The following is a 7,004-nucleotide window of genomic DNA, read 5'->3' as shown; positions in this document are numbered from 1 at the left end:
TTGTCTTATTTTAATTTTATCCATGTCTTAAATGTGGCTTATTTATATAAGATAAAATGATATACTGCCAGTGTCATGCAAAAAAGGATCTAATTTCTTAATATCCACATTCACGCTTTGTTCTTTATTAGCACCGTCTTTAATTAGGCTATCTATTTAAAGTACAGATTACTGTGAACTTAATAATTGTGCAACGGTGATGTTGATCCATTATCGTTGTTAATTTAAAATGTAGACAACAAGTTAGCAATTAATGAAATCAGTTATTTTGGAAGTAAATCTAATTTTTTCTGTACAGTAGCCAGGTGGATGTGTATTGAGCGGATAAGATAGGGATCACCACAACAAGTTTCTAATACACAGTATAGACTTCCCCTATTATTATTAATTACCTGATTGGAATAAATAAAGTGTTAAAGATCATTTCATGTGAAAAGCAGGATTTCTGACATAATTTCAATCGTTTTGCTTTTATGCACAATTTCATGGAACAATGAATATATTGGCGCGATGGAACACAATTTATAAATCAAGCTGACAGTATAGTATCATTTTTTAATTATGTGTAATTTAATTCGCATCTCTCCCTTAACTCGTTCAATGACACGTGAACTTATATCAATTATAAAACATCACGTGCATCATTAAATATCTTTTTTTAATTATGAAAACATATATGTTCTACATGGTTTTGTTTAGTTTTTTTTCTCAACCAGAGAGACATTATAAAACATTGTTATATATAAAGCGCTTTACTTTTCTACATTACATAAAGATATATCGATTTTTTTGTTAAGTGTACGTGCTTGACATATTTATAAAAAGGCAGTGTTTATTTTTGTAATAAAATCGAAAATTGACATTTAATTTGATGCAATCCACATTGTTTAGCGGCCAAGCGCAGTATTCCGCTCTCGGCGGCCGATGGTGTATTGCAATATATACAATGAAAAGCTGGGTTTCTGACATAATTTCAATCGTTTTGTTGACGCGGAAGTGCTTTTTGGTGGCCAAAAATACTATTGTTCCCTTTATTTAAACCTAAATCAGTATTTTTTTACACTTGAAGGTTTGTACAGCGGGGATTTCGGTACCGGCGCGGGTTTATGTGCTTGTTAAGAATTACCGAAATCCCCGCTAAGAGGCAACATATTATCCTGATTTATGCTTTGATTAAACATTGATAACTAAATTGCAAAAGTGTATAGCATATTGTAAATAAGGTAGTACGATATCATTTGTTTCATCAGATTTGTTTGGAAAATACTTTCTGAAGACTTATTATTACTATGTCATGTTATATTTACATATACTTTTGTGTAACCAATGTTTTAAATGTACATTTTACCTTTTTTACATTCGTTTACACATTTTTCACATTAATAAACTATTTAATAATGGAAAAAATATTCTGATAAGAGTGTTTAACTGATTAACACTAATATGATTGTGTACAAATCAACATTAATGCAAAGCCAAAACCCAAACATAATGACATATAGACCCTTTAAGGCGTAATATGGGGGATTGGCGTAAACATGGGTGATTTCGGCTCTGGGCGTACGAATGTAGCAGTACCGAAATCCCCGCTAATTATTTTCCAAAAGAAGTAACCGAATGGGAGATAATACATGTCACTGGTTGCTAATGAAAAAAAAACACTATAATAATTTTGTTGACACTTGAAGGTTTGTACAGCAGGATTTCGGTACCGGCGCGCGTTTAAGTTCTAGTGTAGAATAACCGAAATCCCCACTGAGAGGCAACTTAATGCTGTCAAGAGTGCTTAATAATTAAAATTAATATCATTTTTTTGCACCTTAACATTCATGTGAAGTCAAAAACCATTCATACCGATGACCTATTGACCCTTTAAGGCGTAAATATGGGGATTTCGGTACTAGGCAGGCGAATGTAGAATTACCGAAATCCCCTTTTTATCATCGCACATTAGTGTAACATAAATTTTAACACAATATATGTAGGGAAACTCATATGATTCGCGAAATGTGAAAATGATTATTATGCTATAATTCGACCACGAAACTTGACGTGACTTAATACCGGACATTATGGAATGGAGCTACGCTTGCCGTATTTGACATAAGACCCATTTTCGCAAATTATCTTATCAATGCTTATATGAATTTGATTGCTATAATCTAATGCGTATTCGACACGGAATTATTGTCAAGGTTTTTCATTTTGTCAATATTTATCATAGCAGGGGACATTGCTGACATCAATATGGATACTGTTTTCATTTTCTGTCGAGAAATGATATGACTTATTATCAAGATTATTTTATAGTACGGTAGCGTTCTCTTCACAAGTGAGATTTATTTGTACTGGTAAATTGCTCTTATACTCACCATTCGGACTCGACGATCGGCTCGAATAAAAATATTAGTCGCTTAAAAGTACAAATTCATCATATTGAGCACGATTATTATTATTATTATTATTATTATTAATATTATTATTATTATTATTATTATTATTATTATTATTATTATTATTATTATTATTATTATTATATAGCTTTTAGAAACTTATACCTTAAAAAAAATCCCATTGGAAAAAAAATCCCATGGGAAAAAAAATCCCATGGGACAAAAAAATCCCATTGGACAATAAAATCCCATGGGATTTTTTTATTATTTTAAAACACGATATAACGCGTTGAAATCGCGAGAAATGCTCATCATTTGTTAAAAGGTAGTGTTTCTGAAGGTTACATGAATAAATCTCTAAAAATCAGAAAAAAATCCCATGGGATTTTTTTTTCCCATAAAAAAATGGGATTTTTTTTCTATCAAAGTAAATTGAACGAAAATAAGCACAAATGCTTTAACAATGCTTAAAATCGATAACTAAGCACAAACGAACGTGTTTTATGTTTTTGAAAATCCCATGGGATTTTTTCTCCCATAAAAAAAGCTGGAGAAAAATCCCATGGGAGAAACCAAAATTCCCATGGGATAATGAAAAATCCCATGGGATATTACAAAAATCCCATGGGAACCCCAACTTTGCAAATAAAGTTCATAGTGAAGAAAACGCATTTAACAAGCAAAAATAACCAATTATTAATCACAAGTAAGACTTTTATCTTATACTTTATCACAAATAAGCAAACCTTCAAGAAAAAGGGTACTTAAGTTTGCGAAATTTCGGTTTCGCAAAGTTTTTCCGGTGGCCGTTTAAAGATAATTGTTATTATTGCTGTTAATTGAGTACTTTATGAAAATAAACACTAAAATAATCAACACTTTGTGAGTTGCTTTTGCGCGTCTTCCGAACTACGAACTGCGTCTCAAACACCAATCATCCACTGTGGCATAATGTATGTTCTATTATTTGTGTGACACACATACTGACATTTTCTAAACTGTATTAATATATAAAATGTCATTAAATATAAATTATGGTTTTGCTCTACAAGATGGACGATGGGTCAGTTCACTTTACAGGGCCCTCAATCTGTCAAATCCACGGCCGAAATTTGGTTGCATCCCCCCCTGAAAAGTATACTTTTCTCCCCTTTTTGGGGGAAAAATTCCTCCTAACAGGCTAAAAAAAAAATAAAAAAAATTATAGATAGATGTGTCTCATGATTATAATATATATCATTTCTATTTTAATTTAATCTTGCCAAACATACTAATGTATGAAAAAATAAATGAATATAGTGCAAACATTTACAAATGTAATAATTAGAGAGTAACTAAAAAATCCCCCAAAAAGGGAAACGCCGTGAAAATTCCCCCTGCTATGGGTAACGACCCGCTTCCCCTAAAATGGATTGAGGGCCCTGAACTTTACAGTTATATCAGATAGTCACTTACAAATTGTCCTATAAATATATATATTGCTCCGGATTCATACAAAGATTGCTAATTTGACCAGAAAACACTAGTTGGACTGCCACTATCATGCTGACAAGCAAAACTTAGGAAGGCAACATACATGTTATCTGCAACATAACACGTTGTTTAAATTGCAATAATCTTAAGGATGTTTCTTATTGATTGTTAATATTTGTATTCATGACACGGAAGTTTTGCCTAACTGCTCCAGATGTATTTTGTTGTTGTTAAAAAAGATCAACCAAATAGAAATGTAAGCAAATACATTGTGGGTAAATGACATGTGTTAACTTACACAAATTAGTTCTATGCACTGCAATTTAGTTTACCTTCTAGCACTTTAGCAATATATCAGAGTAAGATAAACGCTGCAATTTGAAAAACTCTGATGTCAATGAGAACAGCTAACGAACGCAAAATCAAATGCATACATCACTGTAAACACTAATAATTTAGTTTAACCGGGATATCGATTAATCATCATGGCATATTCAAATTATTCAATTATTTGTTACAACATTTTACCATTGGAAATGGTAGTGATATATATTAGCAACACAAATCCAAGGGAGACCACTCAAAATTAAAAATTGTACCAAACTTTTACAAAAAATGGTACTTGAAATGACAGGCAGCACATATTTGACAGCAGACAATGACAGATCACAAAAGCATATACAGAACTGTTTACCCTTCCGATTGCTTTTCAGTAGTATGGAGGGCATCTCTCAGTAGTTTTGGGCTGTTGTCAGTAGTTTTAACCTTTTCAATCATTTTGAGCATTAAAACACCATGACTGGGTCACATATCAGTTTAACGGTACATAAAGCATTAGATGAATTTACTTGCTAATAATTAAATCTGTTAAGTGATTTTATTTGCTTTTATTTGTTACAGCCTTTGCTATTTGGTGTGGGAAAATGGCGCGATAAACCATGAAATTGGAAAAAAATAGCGCGATAAACCATGAAATTGGGAAACACTAAGCATTATAAATATGATAAGTAACATAATAAAAATTGTTTTTAACTGCATGTTTGACAGCATTTGTATATTATAAAGTGCTGCTTTAATGTCTTCTTACAATGAAGACAATATTTAATTAATATCCATCCACAGGCATATTAAACTTACAATAATCTATAGATTCTTAAATTCACCATTTGATCATAAGCTCTTTAAGAGTAGCTATAAATTTAATTCAATAGTTTTTAAAATTAAATATCATAAGGGGAAAACATAAACAAATATTGACAAACAACCTTTAGTGTTCTTTTTGTGTTAATAATGTATTAAATGGAGTTAAAATAATATATTTTATTTGTTTACCTTTCAATATCTTGCACTTGACAATCTCAGTTCAATGTTATTTCATTAAACTGTAAAGCGTAACAAACATAATAAAGCAGAATATGCATATGAATCTGAGTATACACAGATCCACTAACATATAAATCAAATTATGTTTGTCTCTTTCCTTTTGCGAACGAAGCTCATTATAATAAATGCTTTAACTTTGTGAGTAGACTGAACTACAATTTTCCAACACTTGTTTCCGTGACGCACATTCACGGTGCATATTTCTGATAAATATTTTATTTTTATTTTTATCTCAAACGTAGTATTTTGCGTGAATTGACACACACATTACATTATTCCCTAATGACCATATGATATCCGTTGTTAATTTGAATGGTATTTATTACTTTCGCCGTTAATCGCAATTTCTCGTCTGCTTGCCGCCATCTAGGACGTGTGTAAAAACAGGCGTGCTAAATCCCGATACATCGACTATCGTCGGTATTCTCCGCAATAGAGAGAGAGATGTGTATACTGGATAGCAACGTTAAATCATATATATTCGGCTAAATTTGCGAACCAATACGCAAGTCAGTTGTTGTTCGGTGACGACTCGAAAAGCTCGAGCAGCACTCGTTCCCCGGGTGGCTTGAATTTTAAGATTTCTTACTACGCAAGCGCCAAAATGATTATGATTGATTAATTAATCGCAAAGACCGAAAATTAGCGAAAGTACGATTTAAAAACTGAAATTTGACCATTTTGATAGATGGATCCGTAGTTTTTCAGTACACATCCGTAGTGCGTAGTTTAGCCTAATACTCCGTAGTAACTACGGCGAATATGTAGAAGAAAACAGGTCTGCATATATCTAAGAACTTTACTTTCAGTTGAGCGTGCATTACATGTATGTGATTGGAGTGCATGCTACTTGGTCTGTGACGTTTATTGATATATATGTAATCTTACCTGACCCGACTTTGCAATTGTAATTCTTGACTTGACAACTTTTCCAACTTGACAACTTTTCCAGGCATAGTCGCTTCCACTTAAACAGTAGGTTGGTCAGGACAGGGTCAAGTGTTTGGCTTGAGTTACAGTCACTGTACTGCTCACTTTACGACTGTTTCATCTACAATCACTTTCACCTCAACACGAGGGTCCAGTGTCTAGCTAGAATAATATTTTTGTAGCTTACTAGACAACTATTCCAACCACAATCACTTCCACCTAAACAGTTTGGATGCCAGTACATGTCCAGTGTCTGACTCAAGTTTTCTGCTGCTCACTAAATAACTATCCCAACTACTATCGCTTCCACCTAAACAGGAGGGGGCCAGTATAGTGTCAAGTGTTTGGCTTGAGTAACATTCCTGCTGGTCACTATATAACTGTTCCAACAACAGTAACTTCCGCCTTGACTGCAGGGAGGTCAGTGAATGTCCAGAGCCTGGCTCAAGCTCTATTGCTCTTGCCTACTAAAATGCTTGAGTCTCTTGCTTGCCAAAGTGTCCTCTGTACATCAACTGTGTATTCAAAACAGATAAATAACTAGCTTATTAATTATTTCCCAAAAAGATAAACAAAACTCTGTGACCTTGACCTTTGACCTAATGTAAGATATCCGGAAACCATTGTAGTATTTCGAGTCACTGTGACCTTGACCTTTGACCTAGTGACCTGAAAATCAATAGGGGTCATCTGCCAGTCATGATCAATGTACCTATGAAGTTTCATGATCCTAAGCGTTAGCATTCTTGAGTTATCATCCGGAAACCATTTTACTATTTCGAGACACTGTGACCTTGACCTTTGACCTTGTGACCTAACAAGAGC

Source organism: Dreissena polymorpha, chromosome 5 (assembly GCF_020536995.1).
Source record: "Dreissena polymorpha isolate Duluth1 chromosome 5, UMN_Dpol_1.0, whole genome shotgun sequence".
Taxonomy (NCBI): domain Eukaryota; kingdom Metazoa; phylum Mollusca; class Bivalvia; order Myida; family Dreissenidae; genus Dreissena; species Dreissena polymorpha.
Note: the sequence above shows the minus strand (reverse complement) of the source record.